This window comes from Triturus cristatus, chromosome 1_1 (assembly GCF_964204655.1).
Source record: "Triturus cristatus chromosome 1_1, aTriCri1.1, whole genome shotgun sequence".
Lineage (NCBI taxonomy): Eukaryota > Metazoa > Chordata > Amphibia > Caudata > Salamandridae > Triturus > Triturus cristatus.
Genome location: NC_140579.1, coordinates 669,034,454 through 669,059,293, shown reverse-complemented (window position 1 = coordinate 669,059,293; position 24,840 = coordinate 669,034,454).

Here is a 24,840-nt window from a genome sequence, read left to right as displayed (position 1 = left end):
AAAGCCCTATCTTGGAGCCTCCTTCACAACTCTGTATTGTAACATTTATAGAGCGCCTTTTACCCCAGTCCTCAAGGCGACATGGTTCTTTCAAACTATGCTCCAGGATAGCACCTCTGTTTAAAGAGAAGTTTCTAAGAGTATCTGATCAACTCGTGATTATCTTGTCTCTCCATCCCATTTAGAAGGTGATGTGACTTGATCTATCCCTCAATTACATATACCCCCTCTCCATGCAAGCCCGACTGGCCTCTGTAATCATAAGAGTACCACAGTTTCCTCATATCTCCTCCCCGTGATAAAAACAACATGTACTCTATGGCCCTCCATTTTTTTTTTTTTTTTTAATCTGTTTTATTGGATTTTAGTATTAGTACAGTATAAGTCATATGAAATAGCAAGCAGTGTTGGGCGTCACATTCAGCATATAAGGACAGTAGTATCATATACTATTGTTACAGCTCTCGCTTATAGTTATGTACAAAGTGGTCAAGCATGTGATTGACAGATACATGTACAGTCTGTTCTAGAAGACAAGCGAGGGGTAAGAGGCAGAAAAAGAAGGAGAATAGGAAGGCATAATGACCACATCGCTGTCCACATATTGGGTGTCTTCCTGGGCATAAATGTTGGCGAATGTCTGTTGTCGCACACACGTGCGGGTACTGTCCCATGAAGCCAATAGGAGCACTGGCGCTCAGCTGTGAATGAGTGCCAATAAAAGATTCACTATTAACAACAGGAACTAGGAACTGTGCATTCAAAAGAAAAGGGGTAAAAGAGATGAAAAGGAGGAATGCACAGTGTATGCAAACAAACATGTAGCCCCCCCCCCCCGTTTTGCGTCCATATGCGGCATGACTCATAGCTCTCGTGTTTAACAGCGACTGGCTGTTACCCCATGTCTAGAGTGTGTTTCGGCTGAGTGTCACAGGCAGTTTGTGTCCCCCAGTAACAGATCGGTGCGGCGCCTACGCTGTTTCTACCCACGGGACTAAGTCCTGCCCTGTACTCTATGGCCCTCATTACAAGTTTGTAGAAATATGGTGAGGTACTCGCCACCTGTGGTGAATAGCATTACAACTGTGTAAGGTATTTACCACATATCAAATACCTCCTATTTCGAGTTTTCAACAGGAAGACGAGACATAAGATTTTTAACATACCAAATTCCGCATGTTTTGCCTTTCTTTTACAGGTATCCCCTGCCCCTCATTCCCTCCCAACCCCACACCACCACCCGACAAATTTTGGTAGGTTTTGCCTGCTTGAATTTATTAGGGGAAGAATGCGAGTGTGTGATAACTATCTCACAATTCTTAATTTCGATCCCCGTGTCTGCACAGAGATTGACATCTAGCTCATAATGAGTGCCTTTTAAATCATTGCTTGGAACTGGTCATTCCTGTCCGTTCTCTTGTCAGCGCCTCTGGTACAAACCAGCTGTATTACACCGACGAGTAAGGTTCAGGCAGCCACAAGCCAGCAGCACTGCTGATCGCGTCCAACCACTAGGCCAGGAATGAAACCAAACCTGTACTTCAGGCGCATGACGTATGAAGCAATTTAAGTAGATTTCATAGGCTATGTGAGAGGACCTGCTCACACCCAAAACCCTCCTGCTTTGAGAAGTAGTAAAGGGTTGGAAGTGAGGTATGAATGGCATATGAGCCGGTCTGCAGAGTCTGAAACCTGCTGACATGGCTGTAGAGGTGGCCCTAAGCATCTCTGCTAGGCGTCAGTCATTGATCCGGATGGATGTGCTCAGGGGGAATGACCAGAAAAGAATCATAGACTTCCCATGTGGCAGAAACAGATTTCCTTCCTTGCACAAATATTGCTTATTACGTACAAAATGGGCTGTGCATTGCCAAGTCTCTAGGAATCCTGATGGTCAGAGAGCAGTCTAGAGCTGTGGTTCTTAACCTGTGGTCCGGCAACTCCTGGGGGTCCCCCCAGCCTATTCAGGGGGTCTGCAGCTGCTTGAAAATTAAAAACATTTTCTGATTAAAAAGTGTCTATAAATAAAGTAAAAGGTACAATTGAAATGTTTAAAATGTTCAGTAATTGTGAAGGAATTTGAAACTGGAGGATAAAAAATAAATTCATATCCTCAGCTTGATTTATGGGATCAGTGCAAGTGCATTAAACAGAACATAGTATGGCTGATGAGTGGCTTAAATTGAATTTAAGAAAGCTTTAACATTCCTATTAAAAATTAAATGTTAAGTTTTTTAATAAATATTTGCAAATTAAATAAAATGTTTAATCATTTGTGTATTGGTTTGATGAATGCCTGTTTTTGTATTTTCCTCGACCGAGGACCCCAGCTTCCAGTATTAACTCAGTGACGGTCCCCCCATTCCAATAATTCAGCGGGGGTCCCTGGGTTACAGTAATAATTAGGTGGGTGTCCACAGACGTCAAAACGTTTAGAATCACTGGTCTAGAACTTAGACATCTCACAGATGAGCAAGGCACCCACGTTTGCTAGGTCTCAAGGCAGAGTGAGATGAAACATCTTCGAGGACCAGCCAAATCAGGAATAAAATGGACAGTTGTCTTCATTGCAGGGAAGCTTGTCTATCTGAGACCAGCTGGGAGGGTACATGAGCCAGAATGTCATCTTTCTATCACCAAGAGACTTTTTTTTAAACCAGGTCTACTGTTCGTTTTGATAACATGTTACTGCTTTACCTTACACACTACAAACCTAATAGCTTCTTCCTCATCACTCTCAATGCAGCCCATAAACCACCAAGTACACCTTGTGGTATATTTACAAGCCCCTATCGTCACCACGTCACTTTCTGTGACGTTGTGATGGCGATAGGGGCTGCGCCTTATTTACAAGGCAACATTAAGCCACTTAATGTGGCTTAACGCTGCCTTGTAATTAAGCCACCCATTTATGCTGTACTTAGCGTGAAAGGGAGGGCAATGGGTGTTGCTGTGGGCGTTCCACTGCTACACTGTTACATTCTGTACATATTAGTGTTGTGTTGCTTTAATTACTGAGCTCATGCTAACCACTTTGCTGCATGCGCTTTGTTATCTTTTACTATTCATTCTAAGTTCCATTTAGAAGGACAGTTGTGTGTTCCATCTGGGCTGCAGTTGCGCCTGGGGTCTGCAGCTGGAGAGATGTACTGCCGTGCTGTTTCACAATAAACCATACAAAAAGGATTTACTTTGCTGGATTTTAATATTGGCGATGAGATTTATTGAAACCCTCCTGTCACTAAAACAGCACGGGAACGGAGAGTTTCAAGAACCCAAAGGGTTATTATTTTAAGTTTGGTGCAGATCTTAGGGGAAAAAAAAGGAAGTAAAAGAGCATTGAGCAAAGACAAACGACACTGACAAGCTCAATTAACTCACGTGGAAGCGGAAAGAGGAAAACTTTTGCGAGGTGTTCAAGCGGGAAGTTTAAGAAGAAAATTGTGCAGCTTACCGGTACGTTGTGCATTTTTTTTAAACGTACACCCGGTATCCAGGCACCTGCAGTTGCTAAGCTTCAGCGAGGGGACTACGTCAGTGGAACACGTCACAGGCAAGGAATCGACATATGCCTGGCTGACGTGCAATGCTACGCGGCAGCCATTTTGGTTGCCATAGCAATGTCGGAGGAACACGTCACAAGCGAGGAATCGACGTACGCCTGGCTGACGTGCAACGCTACGCGGCAGCCATTTTGATTGCAATAGCAACGTTAAAAAAATTATGATCCGTGCCTCAAGATGTTTGTGTATTTAAGAGTGTTTAAAAGTCATTTGAAGAAGATTAACCACAGCGGTTTTAAAAGGAAAGGAAAGCGGATTGTTAAAATGTAAAGTTAGAAAATATTTATGAAGTGGGGTACAGTATTTACAGTTTTTTTTGGGGGGATGCACAACCATAAGGAAACAAGCTTAAATATTGATTTAAAAGAATATCAAAACAAAGACAGATATACTAAATAAGTGACTCGTGTAACTTATAAAGATGCAATTTGAACCTCCAGCAAAATTCTTACAAAACAAGGGAGAGACACCTATACCGTGGATAAGATGGAAAGAAGAATTTTTAACGTATATGAAAGCAATTGATGGCGAACGCATGGGTGCAGAAAGGAAGAAAAGCATATTATTACATTGCCTAGGTTCAAAAGGACCAGATGTGTTCAGAGCATTACCACAGATTACACCTCAAGACAGTGAAGAGCACATCATTGTTTATACAGAGGCTTTACAAAGGATGGAAAAGAGATTCAAACCCACCACTAGCATTGCTCTTAACAGATTTAATGACTTTCTTACAGCTTTAAGATCTTTATGTATTAAATGTAATTTTGGTATGATGGCAGACGAAATGATTAGGGATCTGATTAGTGTGCATGTTAGGAACCAAAAGATTCAAGAGAATCTTTGGGTTATGGGTGATCCTAAATTATATGAAACTATAGCTACTGCCAAAGCTTTAGAACAATCAGAGAAATGGATGAAAATGGATGAAAATGGTAAGGCAATGTGAGAAGAAAACTGAAAGTGTAGAAGAAGGTTGTGCAGTAAAAAACAAAGTTGAAAACAAGCCAGAGGGTTCTCAACAGAAATTTTGGGTGAATAGATACAACAATAGCAATTTATTTAGACGTAATGACAGTTTTGGCAATCAACACTACTGTTACAAATGTGGTAGTAGAACACACCTCGCATCATTCAATGGTTGTCCTGCCATTAACAAAAAATGCAGGAAGTGTGGACGGTTAGGTCATTTTAGCAACTTTTGTAGAGATAACAGAAGAAATGTTACTTCCACACGTGGATCTATATCTACAATTTCAGAAAACAAAAATGTAAACAATGTGGTTTGTTATGAAGAAAATTCAGAATGTGAAAGGGGTTTTGTGGTATCTATTATTAATAGAAGAGAAGTCTTACTTGATTCTCCAAAATGTAAGGTATTAGTACTAGGAGTGGAATTACATCTTATGGCAGATTCAGGTTCACCTCGGACCATTATATCAAAACAATATTTTGATGAGAAGATGAGTACTGTATGCGAAGGGAAACAATTACATGCCAATGATATCATAGCTGAAAGTTTTGATGGTTCTAGGATTAATATGGAAGGTTACTTTAATGTTACGTTAACTTTCAAAGACAGATGTGCAGACATTAAGTTGTACATTGCTGTGAAAGGTGTAAATGTTCTAGGGTGGCGAGATCAGTGGAAACTGGGTATAATTTTAAACCCACGATCTGCAGAACCAGTCACACTAAATGAAAATTGTTCAACAGGAAAAATAGCTGTCATAGATTGTGGAGACAAAGTTGCAGCCTTAATGGAAAAGTAGAAAAATGTGTTCAGTGACAAATTGGGAAAATTTAGAAACTTTTCACACAGGATTATTTTAAAGGAAGATGCACGTCCTGTGAAGCAGAAACTCAGGGGAGTACCCATTAATGTGAGGGAAGAACTGAGAGATATGTTAAAAGAGCTTACAAATGAAGGTATAATTGAGGCAATTGAGTCCTCAGAATGGGTTTCTCCCATAGTTTTAGTACAGAAAGATGATACAAATTTGAGAGTATGTGTAGACTTAAGAGCATTGAACGAAAATATTGTCATAGATTGTCACCCACTTCCAAATATTAATGAAGTGGTATCTATGCTGGAGGGTGCAAAGGTTTTTTCAACATTAGATTTAAGATCTGCCTATCACCAGATTGGTTTGACGGATGATTAAAAAAATTTGACCGCTTTCATCACTCCTCAAGGTTTGTATAGTTATACTAGGATGCCTTTTGGTTTGGCTTCGGCCGCGTCTGTTTTTCAAAGGGTCTTGTTTCAGATTTTCAGAAATATTGACCAATTTGTTAAATGTTTTCAAGATGATATTTTAATATTTTCAAAGAATGAGGTTGAACATACAGAACATTTGAATGAAGTTTGCGGATGATTGGAGAAACTTGGTCTTACACTCAAGGCACACAAATGTAAGCTTTATAAGAAATCTGTGGAATATTTGGGACACACTCTTTCAGGTGATGGAGTTGTTCCAAAAAGATCTAATGTTAATGCCATTTTGAACGCACCAGCTCCGATTAACAAGGAACAATTACTAAGCTTTGCTGGTATGTGTGAATATTACAGCAAATTTGTAGAAAATGTTGCATGTATAGTGGAAGCATTAAGGCAACTTCTAAGGAAAAATGTAAACTTTGATTGGTCTATTAGTCAACAAAAGGCTTTTGAAGCCATCAAGCAGGAGATAGTGAGTGCCCCTACTTTGAAACCTTTTTGTTTAAAGAAAGAATGTATAATTACTGTGGATGCCAGTCTTTATGGTATTGGTGGAGTACTTTCACAAAGAAGTGGGAAAGAAGAATGGAATATAGGGTTTGCTTCTAGGACACTTAATGAGACAGAGCAGAAGTATGCGGTAATAGAACGAGAATTACTTGCATACGTTTGGGCCATAGAACATTACAAGTTATATGTGTGGGGTAGCAACTTAAGGACCGACCATAAACCGTTGGTCAATATTCTGTCTCCTGGTGGAGGATGGAATTCTACTGCTAGGATTGCCAGACTAGCCTCTAGGCTTCAAGAATATAATTTTAAAACTGTGTATGTTCCGGGAAAGAAAAATGTGACAGCGGATTGTTTATCAAGGTTGCCATGTGCCAACAATGGAGTGTATGTGGTTAAGGAATCTGATTTTATCCTTACCATCAGTGATATCATGCCTTCGCAATTTAATGAAATCAGTGAGAGTATGTGGGAAGAGTGTGATAATGATTGGGTTGAAATTAAAAAATATGTCATGGAAGGATGGCCCAAGAAACACCAGATCAGACCAGAGTTATTTCCTTTTTAGGTCTTGCGCCTAGCGTTGCACTGCGTAGCACGAGACATTTAGTAGGTGAAAAACGGGGTTTCAGCACTGACCAAGGAATCGCACACGCTTGTGAGTGTGCTTTTCCTTTTGTGCTACCCCATTGGCCTTTGCGTGCATCTTTTAATGAAAGGCTGCACGTAATTGGCCAAAGGCGGGCACATTGCTCCGCCCATGGCATATTGGTGTCTATTACGCGCTAGTTCGCGTAATAGACACCAATAGGCCATGTGGTTTCAATTATCGTGCCCAGACACGGGCGCGATAACTGAAACCAAATGGCTCGCTGTGGCGCGCGCACACCACTCGTGAGCTTCTGTTTTTTTTAGCTCATGCTTGCATTGTTAAAAAAGAAACTGCAAGTCTCGAACGCCACGTGCTGTTGGCTAAAAACTCCAGGATTGGGTGGGTCTAGGTGTTATACAAACTTGGGACACTTGAGCAGCCATCCAGATAGCGTGGTTGTGTTAGAGGCAGAGAGAAAGCTCTTTCAATCTTGGTTACGATGTTGCAAGTCTTTTCGAAGAGAGTGTGCTAGCCTGAGCGGAAGAGAAGAGGGAATGGCGTGGACAAAGATAGAATCCAAAGAGGTTCCAGAGAGTGAGCAACTTTAAGAAATATAACCCAAGGATAAAGGGGGTTTAGCTAGGCGCTGAGCTGCCTAATTAATTGTAGATACATTTAAGTGAAGAGTTAGTGAGATGACACGCAGGAAAGAGCGGGGCAGCTTCAGAGCAGGTGCTGGGGAATCTAGCTGCCAGGGTACAGTAGAGACGCAAAGCAGTCCTTTAGGGAGTTGTAGCATTTATATAGCGCTTCACTGAGCAAGACGGCGCATACAGGTGCGCAACGCCCACTGGGCTTAAAGGGCTTTAATATCCCCCTCCCTCCGTCGTGCTCTATCTCTATTGCCCTCGCAGTTGCAGCCTCCAGATACAGGATTCTATGTCAGGACCGGCGGCTTCGGATTATGCTCACAGCAGCCAGAGAGATCTCAGAGAAATCAATGAGCAATACAAAAAACTACAACTCCCTACAACCAGGGAGGAATCCAAGTACGTAGTCCATCAACTCTTTCCATTGCCATCAATACACAGTCCCATGTCTGTCTCCTCACTTCCTCTTTTTTCGCTGCTTCACAGCCAGTTAAGTGTTTATTTCCCTATTTGCTTATATTCTATGGTTCTATACGTTTAGTGGGTTACTGGCGCTTCTTTGGCCATTGTTTATTGGAGCGCTGTGTTTTTGTTCAGTGGGGCGTTCTCGCCTTTTGCGAATGCTGTTGGTGTCTTTCTTTTAGATCCCCAAGCCGGCTGCGGGAACGTTCTTCGCTCCTTACGCGGCCGGCCCCCCTGCTGTTGCGGCGCCGTCTGCCGCCGCTAGAGGGACTCGCTCGTCTCGTTGCTCTCACGCTGCAGATGAAGAGCGCGCCATGAGAGAAACGAGCAACGAACCTTGTCCCCGTCTGCCTCACCTGAATGTCCGTTGTAAGCGGATTGTATTCACGCATTATTAATCTGAACGCCCTGGCGGGAGTCCGTATTGCGGGTTTTACCTGCGATGAACGCGCTTGGTAGTGCTGTATATTGCATTTCAGGCATTTTCCCTCGCCGTGAGCGAGCGCACGCATTTGTGGGCACTTAATTAGTGTTTTTTACGCGCTGGGAGGCAGTCACCCGGTTAGGATTTTTCCTGAGGGTTTTTGCACGTTGCTTGTTTGGTGCAAGCCTGTCTGTGGTCCTTTGGGCTACCTAAACTTTGTGCAGCCTCCGGCCTGCCCCTAATTAACTGCGTGGTTCCTGTGCACTGCACTTTCCAAGTTCAATAAAAGGGTAGTTTGTACTTGCCTTTGTAATTACTTACCTTACCAGTATGAATGACCAGACAGAGTATTATGAAGAGGAGGTCCAGGAGTACCTACCTTACGATGATGATTTCTTTGACGCAGTGGATTCCTCAATTTATAGAGTGGTTAACGAGGTGGTTGGCCCTATGGAGCAACGCCTCTCTGACAGAATAGTGCAGGAGTGCAATAGGTTGGCCGTGGTGCGCGCAGGCACCGCGCTGTTCCCCGGTGAGTGTCCTGGGGAGGCCCCCCCAACGTCCAAGAAACAACGGCCGGAAGGCGTGGACGTGGCCGCTTTTGCGCGTCTTAAGACGGCGTTTCTAGCTAAGGCGGCGACGGTCGCCCCCGTCCTCCCACCGGCGGAGGCTCCCCAAGATATTCCGGACCCTCTATTCCCTGCAACGGATAATGACACCCAAGTGGATACCGACGTGGAGACTGAGTCCTCTCGTCCCTGGCGTTCAACGCCTACCGCCTCTTTGGCGGCACCGGAGGAAGATGCTGATATGCTCAACCCCGATGATATCATGTACCCCCGGTCTTCGGCTTGGGTTCCGGGCAATAAGGTTGCCCGCTTTGTGACGAATCGCCTCCGCAAGCCTCTTGAGAGGGAGGCTCGGGTTCGTTTAAGGGCGGAGTGCCCGAGAACGTCCCAAGTTGATAAAATTGCTTTCACGCCGGAGTTGGATCCTAAAATGGCCACTTTTTGGCGAAATACGTGAAGGACCCTAGGAAGGGTATAGATAGATCCTGGCGGTCCTGTCAGGACAAGTTCCTCGATGCTATCGGTCCAATGACGAAGATCTTGGACATGACGGAGGAGGCTAAGGTGTCCGATTCGCCCATTTCTCCAGAAGTCCTGTCAAACTGGACCCAGCGGTCCATCATTTTCATGGGCAACGCGAATTGCGCCCTCTCAACCGAGCGCCGCCGCTCGTTGTTGATCTAACTTGATCCTAAACTTGGTGACCTAGCCTCTTCTGAGGCAGGAGCAGTGGTCCAAGGGGGCCTGTTCGGTGAACCATTCATTAAAGAACTAGGGAAATTTGTCTCTACGTTTACTTCGCTGGACAAGGCCCAGTCAAGTATCAAGATGGTTTTTACCCAACGGGTTTTCCGCGGGGCCGGTCGAAGCAGGGGCCGCACGTCCGGCCGCGGATTCCATCAAAATTCCTCAAGGGGACAAGGCTCATGTCGCGGACAATATAATTCAACCGCGACCTACACGAATTTCTATCCAATGCGAGGACAACGTTTCAGAGGCCGTGGAGGTTTCAAGTCCAACTCTGGCGGCGGAAGTTCCAACGGTAAGTGTCCTGCCAGCAGAGCAGATTCGCATAGGGGGGCGACTAGCGTTCTTTCAAAGCGCTTGGGCAGCGTTAACCTTCGATGCGTGGGTTCTTCAAACCGTTCAGGGTTTTTATGTAGATTTTTTCGGCAACCCACAACAGGAGACGGGGCCTCGTCCGTTAACTTTCAGCCCCCAGGAAGCACAGTTGATCGACGAGGAGGTCTCCGAGTTGCTCCGCAAAGGAGCCATTTGTTGATCAACTTTGCACCCTCACGGTTTTCTCAGCAATATTTTTTTGGTGGACAAAGCTGATGGGGGTCGTCGGCCGGTTATCAATCTCAAAGAATTCAACACTTGGTTGGTGTACCGCCATTTCAAGATGGAGGGTATCCATCTGCAACGTAACGTCCTTCTGCCCTCCGATTGGATGGCACGCTTGGACTTGAAAGATGCCTACCTGGTGATTCCCATCCACCCGCCCACCGGCGGTTTCTACAGTTTTGTTGGAGGGATCTGGTGTACGAGTTCATCGCCCTTCCATTCGGACTTTCCTCGGCTCCGTGGTGCTTCACGAAGGTGTTGCACCCCGCAGTGGAATTCCTTCGGGCGCGAAGCATTCGCATGATCGTCTATTTAGACGACCTTCTTCTTATGGCCCAATGTCCCCAAACCTTGTCACGCCAGCTTCAACAGACGGTGTCCCTTCTGCAGGATCTGGGTTTTATCATCAACGAGGCCAAGTCGATCTTCAAGCCTTCCCAGTCGGTGACTTTTCTTGGGTTTGTGGTGGACTCCGTCCAAGCGACCCTGAGTCTTCCGTCGCGGAAGATGGCAAAAATTTGCTACAAATTACGTCGGACTGTTTCCAGTCCTGTCACCTCTTTGCAACACTTGGCCAGACTTGTGGATCTTCTGTCGTCCTAGATCCAAGCGATCTTTCCAGGACCCTTACATTACCGGGCCCTTCAGCGTCTCAAGGCGTATCATCTCAAGAGAGGTCGGTCGTACGATCATGTGGTTCCTCTCAAGGCGGAGGTTGTCCCATATGGAGGCGTGGAACGGACGCGCGATATTCGGCTCAGTTCCGGATTTGGTCATCGAATCCGACGCCAGCAGGTCGGGCTGGGGCACTCGGTGCGGAGATTTTTCCACCGGAGGGGTTTGGTCTCTAGACGAACAAGACCTTCATATCATTTGTTTGGAACTCCTAGCGGGTTCCTTCGCGCTGCGATGTTGGACCAAGGACAGAGTGCAATCATGCGTCCTATTAAAAATGGACAACATCTCCGCAGTTCGGTATGTCAATCGGTTGGGAGGTCCCCGTTTCCAGACGTTGGCGAATCTAGCGAAAGACTTTTGGGGCTTCTGTCTGGATCACCATATCTTGGTGACGGCGGAGTACCTTCCTGGCCAGAACACTCAGGTCGCGGACTGGCACTCGAGACATCTCCACGACTCCAGCCTTTGGAAGCTGGACCCTCCGATCTTCCGGTGGTTGAACAGTCTTTGGGGACCTTTTTCGGCAGATCTCTTTGCCTCTCGCCTGGACAACCAGGTTCCGAGGTTCTTCAGTTGGAGGCCGGATCCGATGGCTCTTAATTACCTGTAATAAAGTTCTTGTATAATGTTCCGCTTTGTGTATCGCATGTAATCTTGCGGTTGTGTCAAGAACTTACATCGTTTTTGTTCTTTTCAGGACATGATGGGTCTAATCAGGACCAGTGATGGAGTGGCGTGACTTGCGCGAAGAAAGAGGAAGGGAGGAGACAGACATGGGACTATGTATTGATGGCAATGGAAAGAGTTGATGGACTACGTACTTGGATTCTTCCCTGGTTGTAGGGAGTTGTAGTTTTTTGTATTGTTCATTGATTTCTCTGAGATCTCTCTGGCTGCTGTGAGTTTGTAATAATAAAGAGAAGAGAGATGAAAAGCATAATCCTCGCCTCCGTGTCCTTAATAGAATTGGAACTTACCGTCACGATGCTAGGCAAATTCCGATTCTTCCTGCAGACGTTTATGCTGGGCTATTGTACTTAGCAGGCAGTCCAAACACCTTTAAAAGTGGAGGAGGCTTTTTTTGCTTTAAAAAAATGAATAATTTCTTCTTTTGCTGTCTGCGGTCGACCTCTCTCTCTTCAGCCCATTTGCAAGGTGTCAAAGACTTGGTGGGGACAGTTGAAAGGCCTCATTAGCATATCTCTCTACTCTCCCCATTGAGAAATACAATGTAGCAGTTACTTGTCACATCTTAACTTCCAAAAAGGGGAAATAACATGCATACCTTTATTTTAAAATGTAATTGAGCAAGATAGTTATATTGTCATTTTTATAGCGCTTTCCCTATATAGGCTTGTGAGACCCAAGACGCCATTGCATCTGGAAAAAAAAATTAAGAGGTCATGAAGATGTAAAACAAAGCCTTAACACAAGTAAAGACAAGGAGATACCCATTTCCTGGCAGATTTGTACAAAGTGACACCAGAAAACCTGGATAAATTGCAGCTTCATCTGTTAAATTGTGTGATCTAAGGCAAATATTTTATTTCACCAAAACTCTTTTTTTCCTCATATCAAGTATTTCTCCATGCAGTGGGATCATGTGACCTATTAATGTCAAACCTTCACATTTTAAAGACATTATTTTAAAACAACTTTATCATATTTTATGTCATATTTTATGTGTGATTTATATAGCAAACATTTTTAGGGTTCGTACATGGGTTCTAAGATCTGAGCAAGGCCATTGGCTCGGTTCTGCTCTTCCTGTAACTTTATTGGCCACCTCTAGCGTCAACACATGGCAAGAGAACAACTCTGAACATCATGTACATCTGTGGCGGCCAGTGGCAGTGAGGAAACAGATTTGCTTAATTGATCGCTTTCGTGCTCTCAGACACCCCCACTCCCTCGCAAGATCCTCCACACCCTCGCGAGATGGCACGGATGCCAGAGCTTCCGGTGTAGAACAATGTCAGATGATGCTGTTGTAGTACAGAGGAAGCCTGCTGAGAAAACTTTGCAGTGGCACTTGGCAATCAACTATTTACCGGGGACCCCGAAGTCACTGACCCGATGTGGTGGTAAGCGGCAACCATTTCACTGCTGAGTAACGCCCAGCTTGAAGTCATCAGTAGAAGCATAGCTTTCAGAAATTGCAGCATGGCCAAAGTAGGGTGGGAGCCACCAGGCTCCTCTCTGAGGTAAGGTGAGACATTCTGTATTGAGGATTTGACTCGGCGAATCTGATTCCTAGCCAAGGGTCCCTGTGTAAGGCCCTACCCCTTCCTTTCTCCTCTACACTCTGTGCCCTAGAAGAAGTAATTTGAGTTGCATGGATAAAAAAAATAGCCATGCGAGAGGAGTATGCAGCAGAAGCACCTGAGGGGAGTTACAGGTACCACGCTGCTCAATCTAAAAGCTAGAAGGCGCGCTGCGCAATCACGCATTATTGCAGCCCGAAGAGAAAAGTCATCCTCACACAGAGGCTAGTATGGGGTTGATGTCCCCGGTGTTCCTGGCTACTTTCGAAGACTAGTATATCATCTATAACTATTCTCTTCTAATACAAGTATTCCAGCTGACAACACTGAGACGGTTAATCTCACTCAGTTCGTTATTAGAGAGGGGGTGACGCAGATGGCCAGCATGTTCCTGCAAAATATTGTCACAAAGGAGCAGGAAATTCGAAAAATGCAGATAAAGGTTCTCAATACTACCTTTTGTTTTCTAAAATTTGAAAGACTGGAACAGAGATCGTGACTGCAGGGCCAGAGATGTTGATGCTAGAGAGATCAATGCCAGGCCCAGTTTCATTTGAGTCAGTACTGTAGGACATGCACCCTCTGTTATGTAGAGTGCAAGATGCATCAAGTTCTTTGTTAAAACCCACACCAAAGGTAGTCTGTGATCAGTCAGGATGAGGGGCCTACAGACCTACTTCTCCAATTCTATTTTCTCAAAAACTACTAGACAGATTTACACCAAACTAAGCAAAGGTACTTCCTGGAGTAAACATGCCAAGTTTTGTGTAATTCTGTTCAGCTGTCCTTTTTTTTTATCTCAGTCAACAGCATCCTGTAAGAATTTAAATGAGAAACATCACTATTTTTTGCACCCCCTTGTGAGAAGTTGGCCTGATGTATGATGTCACTAGTTATAGTGTACACCTTATATCAGTCCAAATACCCTTATGGTGATTGGTTGTAAAGTCAACCTTATAGACCAGCTATCCTAGTGGTAGCATGGACAAGAGCAGTCTTAGGCTAAACTCTGAATGGCATGTGAAGCCAGCTGTGATACCATATATAATCCCTTGAATACCAAATGAAAGGACACCACAACAGATATATATATAAAATAAAGTGTATTTATTCTAAGCAAACCCTCAGCACTCTTTATGAGATTAGAGGTAAGTACAACACAGTCTTATTTATGCATACATTAAGTCACACAGGTAAGTAATACAGTTAGGCCCTAGGGGCCACGCAAACCATATACTAAGTAAGTGGTATAAGAACCACTGTCACGGAAATAGAATAGGCCTAGGCCTAGGGAATCGCTGGGGCTACACTACACTAGCGTTAGTTAGGAAGTGGGAGGCCCACGGGATTCGTGTGCAGAGTGGAAACACTCACGCGTAATGCGTAAAAGTCAATAGCAATAGTACAGTTTAGAAAACGGTAGATTTAGGACACTTCCGGAGTAGCTAGGAAGTTGAGACTTGAAAACTAGACACTAGGATAGTCACTATCCTGATGAGCACCGGAGTACCCAAGTTACCTAGCCCACAGGCTGCGGGTGCATAGGGGTGAAGATGCGTCGTTTTCGTCGTCGACTCCTATGGATGCCTGAAGAAAGATGCTGACAGGCAGTCAGTGAAGAGTGTCCGGTGGATCCCAAGGCTGGGATCAAGAAGAGAGGAAACCTGCAAGCAGAAGGGACAGAGTCAAGGTCACTAGCCAGTGACCACGTGGAACCAGGAAGGAACCAGGCGATGTCGTGAAGATTTGCAGGTGAAGGTGAAGCTTGTCGCTGCAGCCAGGAGGACCAGGAAGCGTCGAGGACGACCAGGACCAGGAGGCGAGCTGTCCCACGAAGGCTCTTGCTGTCGGCGGCGTCGAAGTTGGACTAGGACTCACCAAGCCTTGGCAAGCGGAACCCACGAAGAACAAAGGACTTGCTTCTGGTGCAGACCAGGAAGGTCTGGGGTGCTTCTTCTTTGCAGAGAAGCGGGAGCCAGTCTGGAGGAGCCAAACCAGTGCAGAAGATTTCAGGGTGCGTCGTCACAGAGGCCACTAGCCAGCGGGCAAGCAACCGGACAGACGCGGCAAGCAGGAAAATGCTGAAGGGCCCCACGCAGGACTCGTGGAGTGTGGGGGGCTGATCTTCGGTGCAGATGGTGCTTGGGGTTGGGGCTTCTCAATCCCCGGTGCACAACTTCGAGGGTACCTCAGAAGCTGCGCTGTAAGTTACTAGCCACTTTTCCCAGGTAGCCGGTCCCACGTCGCTCGTCGCCTCCACGGATCTCAGCTCTGCTGCAGATGTGGATGAGGGTCGGAGAAGTCTGGAAGTCAAGGCTCTGGTCGGGCTCTGCAGTCGGTTCCTCGTAGAACGGTCGCAAAGCAAAGTGTAGTCTCTTGATGGTGCCTGTTTGCACAGGGTAGCCACTCCTTGGCTACAAGGGAGATTCTTCAGTCTTCTTCTTTCGTCGAATGTCGAAGGTCCAGAGTTTCTGTTCAGTTTTGCAGGTTCAGGATAATCTAAAGTCTTGAGGCCCAACTCCCACTCTTATACTAATCTGGGGGGCTGGGATACCTGCTAGGTCACGCCTTATGGGTGGGACCTGGGAGGGGGTGGTTACACCCACTTCCCTTTGTCCAGTTTCGCGCCAGAGCTGGGGCTGGAGTGCCCCAGCGCCGGTTTGAACTGGACTATGCAAGGAACACCTTGTGTGCCCCAGGCATGTCTCATTCCTTTCAGCCCACCCTGCCCCAATACACTAAAGGCTGTCTGGGGAGGTGCTAGCACCTCCCCAAGCAGGAAACCTATTGTCCAGGCCTCCCTGGCTGGGATCACTCCCAGCTGCAGGAGGTCAGACTTGTGTCGTGGCAGCAGCATCCATTTTGTGATGCTGAGGCTTTGGTCAGAGGCTAACAGTTGAAGTATGATTTTAACATGTCTTTCCCTCTAGAAGGGGGGAATAATATTCTCATGTCCAGAAATGGCATGGGGGTATTATTCCCTAGTGTTAGACACCTTACACGACATGTTTTGATAAAGCCAAACCATAGTTACCATAACCGTCTAAGATTATAAGGCACTTTAAGAGTATATGGTAGGCTATATCATAGAACAGCTATAAGGACAAGGTTCCGAAAGCTGCAGACAGGCTCAGCTCATGCTAGAGCACCATCTCACATGTTACCAAGCACTCTGCCTCCAGGATTGTCAAGGCCTGCCATAGGAGTGACTGATAGGTACACATGTGTCTATATGTAAGTTAGGTATAGGAATACTACACCTAAGCAAGGGGTGATTACACGACCTTGCCCCAGCTGAGTGATCAGCCAGTTGTGTCAAAATGGAAGGCCAGGCCAGGGGTGGCATAATACATGCTGCAGCCCCTGGTAGGCCTAGGGTACACCTATGCCCTGGGTACCTAGGGTACACTGTACAGGGGCCAATAAGGTGATCCTATCCAAATGGGTTATGCACCTAAAGTACATAGTATTAGTTTAGAGAGAGAACAGCAGGGCTGTGGGTCTGATTAGCAGGCCCACAGCCACATCTAAGTCGAAAACCAGTAAAGCAAAAGCAAAAAGTGGGGGTGAACATAGAAAGCAGACCCTACTCTCCTACACCCCTTTCCATTTGTTTTGCCTTCAGTTGGTGGACCAGCATTCATGCCATTTCGACGTGCCATGCCAAACCCCAGTGGATAGTGGTTTTTCTTTAAAATTTAAAACTCATGAGAGCTGGAGCAGATTTTATATTACAAATGCTTTACACCTGGAAACAACTTTCTTATGATAAAGCGCCTTCTTTACTGTGATTTTACCTTACAGCACAAATTAACCCCATTCATCCTGGTTTTGGTTAATTTTTTTAACACAAATATGTGGAAAATATGTACTAGTTTCACAAACTTGTTCTAGCGAAAATTACACACACTTTGACATAGACAAATAGGTAATTTTGTATGATTTGGAATCATTTGGTTCAATACCTATCTAGGATGGAGCACTTGGGCTTTATACCTGCCATCACAGAGCACTGCGTTTATTTTTCTTGAAGAAAGGGCATAGGCTATTACTGCATTGAACATTGTGTGTTGGAGAGGAACAGACTGTTACTTCATGTATGATATAAATGGACCATACTGTGAATGTGCATGGGGGTTGGAGAAAATGGAGGCAAGTATGTTAATCTAGATCTCTATTAAATCAGGCTCTGCATTGCAACTTTGTGTGAACATATTACTTCACAAAGAGTGTGGCGGGGGAATTCAGTGCAGCAGTTGATGCAATTGTTATATTCAAACTCTATGACATGTTGATATAGAAAAAGGTGACATGTATGTTCTAGGTCTCTCACAAGAGAACAAGTCAGTGGAGGTGGTTGATTTTCTTACACCTCTTAATTAACAGATTCATTGATCGCATTGTGAGGGAATGTGAATTGTGTGTCTCTAGCGAAAAAATGTTGAGTGTCCACATTCCTCCTTTGAGGATGGTTGAATGGCCCAAAGAACCGCGCAAAAACTGGCTTTTGATATATCTGGCTCATTTAACATGTTACCAGAAAATTCTCGGCTTGCTTTAGTATTAGTAGACTATCATTCCAAATGGCCGGAGGTCAAATTTGTGTCTAAGGTTACCACATGTGTAGTTATCAATTTTTTAAGAGACATTTTTGCACGTGAAGGGTGTCCATCTTGTTTAGTAACGGATAATAGCGTACAATTTACCTCTTCTGAAATGAAATCATTTGTGAGTGAATGTGGAGTTAAACATATTTTTACATCTTTGTATGGGCCACATGAAAATGGTCAAGTTGAACGCATCAACCGTATTTTGAAAGGTTTTATTGCTGAAGCTGTCAAACAAGGGAGTAATTGGTTGAATTTAGTAAGGGAAAAACTTTGGTTGTATCGTATAACTCCTCATACTACAACGGAGGTCAGTCCTTTCAAATTGTTAAAGGGAAGGGAGCCAGCTTCAAAAATTTGCCCTTGGTGGTTCAGAGTAAAGTGTAAGAAAGATTATTTGAGCAGTGAGTGTTTAAGAGATACTGCTTTTAAGATTGAAAGCAAACAAAACAAAACTCAAACTTGGTTTGATAAAAAGTGGAGGACTAAAGTTCCTTCTTTTAAAATTGGAGACTGGGTTAGGATTTTGAAACCTGGCATCATCAGTAAGGGTGCGAACAAATTTGGTAAAGCCATTCAACTAAAGAAAGTTTTTAGACACTCTGTGGCAACTCAAGATGGCAAGATATGGAACATTAGAAGGGTTGCCAAGTGTCCCCAAAATATGTTCCTTAATACATGTACTAGTTCTGATAAAAAAAATTGTAGTAACCACAAAGATAGCACAGAATCTTTTGCTGAGTTTAACAATGTACATGAAGATGATTCTGTTTCTTCAAGAGTTAAAAAGTCTGATCGTTTTAGACAATGTCCTAAAAAGTTTGATGATTATGTTTAACACTTTCCATGTACTTTTTCCTTTTCTCTAAATGAGGGGGATGTGTTACATTCTGTACATATTAGTGTTGTGTTGCTTTAATTACTGAGCTCATGCTAACCACTTTGCTGCATGCGCTTTGTTATCTTTTATTATTCATTCTAAGTTCCATTTAGAAGGACAGTTGTGTGTTCCATCTGGGCTGCAGTTGCGCCTGGGGTCTGCAGCTGGAGAGATGTATAGCCGTGCTGTTTCACAATAAACCATACAAAAAGGATTTACTTTGCTGGATTTTAATATACACCCATTGATTTTGATGCTGCCCCCTATTTATAAGGGTGTCTTAAATAGGAGGCAACGTCAAAATTAAGACCAGGGAAAACCTGGTCCTAAACAGGCGAAACGAGGAGAAAAGCTTTATTTCATCTCATTTTTGCTGATTCCATGTGTGCTGCATTGTGCTGCACACATAGAAACAGCAAATTGCCATTGATTGTTTAAGTGCAGGCAGGTGTCCCCTCCTGCACATAAACAGTCCAATAAAAGAAATTACATTTTGCAACTTCTATGCGTGCTGCATTAAGCAGCACACATAAAAGTTACAAAACATCATTTAAAGATTGTTATGTGCAGGAAGGGATACCTTACTGCACAAAAATCAATCAATCAATACATTTGTAAAGCGCGCTACTCACCCGTGGGGGTCTCAAGGCACTGAAGGGAGGGGGGTGCTGCTACTGCTCGAAAAGCCAGGTCTTGAGGTGTTTCCTGAAGGTGAGATGGTCCTGGGTCATTCGTAGGTGGGTGGGTAGGGAGTTCCACGTCTTGGCAGCCAGGTAAGAGAATGATCTTCCTCCGGTGGTGGTTCTGCGGATCCGTGGTACGCTGGCGAGGGCGAGGCTAGCGGAGCGGAGCTGGCGGGTTTGAGTGTGGAACGTGAGGCGGCTGTTGAGGTATTCGGGGCCCGTGTTGTGGAGCGCTTTGTGTGCGTGGGTGAGGAGCCTGAACGTGAATCTTTTGCTGACGGGAAGCCAGTGCAGGTCTCTCAGGTGGGCAGATATGTAGCTGTGGCGAGGGATGTCGAGGATGAGTCGTGTGGATGCGTTCTGTATGCGCTGGAGCCTTTTCTGAAGTTTGGCTGTGGTTCCTGCGTAAAGGGCGTTCCCGTAGTCCAGTCGGCTGGTGACGAGGGCCTGGGTGACCGTCTTTCTGGTTTATGTAGGGATCCACCGGAAGATCTTTCGGAGCATGCGCAGGGTGTTGAAGCATAAGGACGAGATGGCGTTGACTTGCTTGGTCATCGTGAGGGAGGAGTCCAGGATGAATCCCAGGTTGCATGCGTGGTCCGTGGGTGTAGGTGCGGTGCCCAACGCTGTGGGCCACCAGGAGTCGTCCCAAGTGGATGGGGATGGTCCGAGGATGAGGACCTCCGTCTTGTCTGAGTTCAGTTTGAGACGGCTGAGTTTCATCCATTCCGTGACGTTTTTCATTCCTTCCTGGAGGTTGGCTTTGGCGGTTGCTGGGTCTTTGGTGAGGGAAGAGTATCAGCTGGGTGTCGTCGGCGTATGAAATGATGTTGAGGTTGTGTTTGCGTGCGATGGCGGCGAGGGGGCTCATGTAGATATTGAAGAGGGTTGGGCTGAGCGAAGAGCCTTGGAGTACGCCGCAGATGATCTCGGTGGCCGCTGAGCGGAAGGGAGGAAGGTGGACTCTCTGGGTTCTTCCCCTCAACACAGACACCCTTACTCTATGGTGCAAGGGTGTTTGGGTTGGTGCTAGGCTGCTAAGTTTAGCACCAGCTGCACCATTTTGTTGTAAATATGGTGCAGCCCTGCGTTTCTGAAGTGGCGGAGTGCGGCATTAAGCCCGGAAGGCTAACGTCGCACTCCGTCACTTCATTGTAAATATACCCCCTTGTGTGGTTTTAAAACCATGGACCATGTTGCCTCTAAACAGGTCTGTGTAGGTTAGAGACTAAGGGTTTCACTACAGATACTTCACAGTGGAATTTAACATACATGGTGTACGTCCTAATGCTGACCTCCATCGTGTAATTATGCTTCTCCCTCTGAAGAAATTGAAGATAGCCACCTTTGTCCAGATATTAGCCTGGTGAGGCAGACTTTGCTTGTGCAGTAGTAAGCCCAGACAATGCTTTTGGGCTAATCACCAAAGACTTCCACTGCAGACAAAATGCGGCACCTAAGTGTGCGCTAATATAACAGATACTGAGAATACAGACTGATTGCAGTATTGCCAACCTTGGTCCATGTGACATTATCAGGATGACCATGGACTGTGCAAACTATTTCCATTTAGATGTGTTGTATGTAAATTTGTCTCACCTGGTTATGATGAAGATTGACATTGCACTTGCCTTCTTGGATCAACGTTGGACATCCCTACATCAGAGTAATGTTTCTGATACTATATCTGATCATCTTACATATGGCATTTTGTGAAATACACTTCATACCGAGCAAGAACAAATTTTAATGCAGTGACCCGAAGTCTTTTGCTGCTTAATGCTCAGCTTGCAGAATACAAAGGCTGCCTAGTGTTGATGCCATCTTATACCTCTGTCTTGCACCTCTATCTTGCACCACCTGCGGATCCCAATGTCTTTATCTCACTTTTGCACATTCTTTTTCATCCTTTCCTGTGTCTTTTTCCATCTTACTTCCTTTCTGCCTTTTTCTCTCCTGTCAAAATCTGCCCATAAAAAATAAATCCTCATCAAAATCAGTGCCGGTCAGTGGCAGCTGGCACGAATCGGGGATGGAGGGCTAGGGAGGCGGAGCGGGAAAAAAGAAAAGAAATATACACTTACCTTTTCGTGTCTCTCCTCCATTGTCTCTCCGCGTCTCTTCCAGCCAGAACAGAAGCAGGAAGCACAGAGGCTCCCATAAGCCAATCACAATGCTACTGTCAGCAGTGTCATGATTGGTCTGAGCACCGCGGTTCGGCACTCAGACACGCAATGGGAGCCTGTGCATGTTTTCCACCCAGGCTGTGCGTTACAGCTGGTGTAGAGCATGCAAAGTGTGCATGACTGTTTGGCCGGCCCAAGATGGCTGGCCAAACCGTCATGCGCACTGACAGAGTGACTACCACTTCTCCCCTCAATAAAATGATAATAACATTCTATTATTATCATTTTATTTTTCCTTTTATACACTACTGAAAAGCAGTGTTGCGATACTCCTCCACCTTAGCGGAAGAGCCGCCACTGCTGCTAGTGCCGGTGCCCAGCAGCCACCGGCACAAAAAAATAACTGGTGTTTACCCATAGCATTCTATCTTTGCTCTCTATGTGTCAAGTATCCATCTACAGTGACTGATTAGAGTCAGATGAAGGGCATCACTGACTGGTACTCCCAACATACAGCTTCTATGCATGGAGAGCTTGCCTACATAAATATGTTAAGACTTCAACACACACTTCCCAGCTCTGAAGCCGTTTTCCCTCTCTACTGGTGATCAATAGTTCTTTCCAAATCTACTTAAAAACATTGCAATATTTACCCAACAGTGAGACACCAAATCTAATTTTACTGTAAAGATGGGCTTAAATCTTTATTCACAGAACATCTCCACTGTTGCTGGCCATCTGACATCAGCAGTCAGAACTGTGGAGGCAGGTAAGCTCCCTCTAACAAGCTCAGCAGACATCATCACCCCTGGCAACCCAGGGGAGCCCCACCCAGTGACTTCAGAGTGAACTCATCTTTACAGGCAAAATGTTCTTTTTTGAATGTCGGCCTCCATGCGGGAGGATTTTAGGGCGCTTCCTACTCATCTTCAGTAGTCTGCCGTGAGGCACCTACAGCCTGGTCGGCTTTGTGTTTACATATAAACAGGGCCACTGGAATTGTGCTATTTTGCAGCCGCAGCGTTTTCTGCATATTTATGGATTTGCCACATAATCAATCATCTAATGCATAGTTAGCAGATTTTAACGAGAAAACATTCTTTCTAGCTCCAACGGATCAAATGTTACTGACAAACTACATGTTTTACTGCACATTAGCAGGCCCTTGGCAAATGCCGACTGGTCATTTTTCTGTCACTTATTGGTGTATTGTGTGTTAAACTGGTGCTATTGGGGTAAAACTTTTTCCCAGACAGTATTAACATGTAAAAATGACTAAATATAGAAGTAGTATCATATAAAATGTGCTGCATAATTCGCCTTTTTAGCACATGATTTAATGAACCCTGTTGCATAATGTGGTCCTCCTCGCCGCATAATTCCAGTGTCTCTGCATATAAATAACTTTTTCACATTGCTCTCAAGCTTCCCGGGTCCATGTCGTAGTAGCTCGCCAGTTTTTTGCTTTCCATTCTGGGGCTTTTAGGCCTGTGTATCCTATTACAAAAGTAAGGACTGCACGCGGTGCTTAATTTACAAAATAATGAGTGTTAGTGCCCAAAGCTTTTCTCAGAAGCCCGTGGTCTGTGCAATTAAATGGTTGCGCAAGGAATATCAAGGCTGCGTGTCTATAAAACACATGATGCCTCTTTAATCCACTACCAGACACTCACACCCTTTAATCAAGGTCAAATAATGCTTTATTCGAGTGATTACTCATAAAAGCAGGACAAACACTCATAGTTAAAATGCAGTTGAAATACAATCGATTCAAATCAAATAATACAATATTAAATCAACTAAGGTACATTCATTTGCAGACAATTTCCCATAATACCTGTTTAACAAAAAATATGATAAAATACAGATACATCTTAAAAATTTAGCCAACATATAAAACGAATTATCTAAAATTAATATCCATGGGAAACATTTTCAAACAGAGAATAGTTAAATAACTAGCAGTCTCTGCCTGATCGTCCATGCCCATCCCATATATTTAGCGGTGGCAATTAATATCCAAGTAATTGGGCTTGTGCATATAATACGCAGAGCAACAGAGCTGCAGGTAGTCCCAAGATTCCTGCACATAGGTGATAACCAAACACGTCTTGGCTCACAATAAGCCTGACAGACGAACAGAAAATGGCCAAGAGTTTATTTCCCCTGCCCGCATACCAGACAAGAGTCACACCCCCCTTCTACCCATTTTGATGTGAAGGACCTTATGGGAAGAGCTCCCACTCTCAACTGAAAAAGGAGCTTTCTGTCTCCCGGCTTTGTAATAATGTCCCAATAGGGTTCCAAAGAGGGATATAATTTGACTTGCAGAAAGCCAGCAGTCAGGGACCCAGTTCTAGCTTTACTCAGACTCCTATGCACAACATATTCCCAAAATATATTTTTATGACAGATTTAGCAGGAAAGGTTACACCAGCTGGGTCTGCCCATAATGAGGTTAGCCCAAGCTCAATCAATGATGCTTTTAATGATTTAAGCCATCCGATCTTATGGAAACGGTCAGCCTTAATAACATCAATAAACCCTTCCGCATAATGAGAAAGCTCTGGAGTTGTCCAGAGCCTTCGCCAGTACAATATTGGGCGGAGTCTAGCTAGGTCCGTGATTTGTTTCCTACCAAGGTCATACCTTAAAGGCAACAATGGGCTGCTTTTCGGAGTACCTGTAATGGAACGTAGAAGCTTGTTCTCGGAGATTTGTAGGGAACTCAATTTTTCGAACCCCCACATCTCCGCACCATAAAGAGCGGAACCAATTGCCTTCGCTTCGTAAACCTTCAGTACTGGCTTAATAGGTTTAGTCAAAGACTTCCTATGTTCCAAACTAATGGCACCAGATAATTGCTTGTTTCGCAATGTAGCGATGTCTATGTGCTCGCACCACCTATTATTATCTGCAACTTGTATGCCCAGATACATAAATGATTTCACCACCTCTAGGGACCGGCCATTCATGACAATTTTTGGTTTAAAATTACGATGCGGCTTAAAAAACATTAATTTGGTTTTAGTGACATTCACCTCTAGGCCATGTTCGCCACAAAAGTATCAAAAATAGTCAGAGCACGCTGTAAACCACTAGGTGTTTTTGATAAAATAAGCGTGTCGTCCGCAAACATTAAAATGGGAATTTTTAAATCTGCAAGTGAAGGAGCATCCACTGACGCTGATAACATGCGGGAGACTACAACATTAATAAATAGAGTGAACAAGGTCGGAGCCATTGAACATCCTTGACGCACTC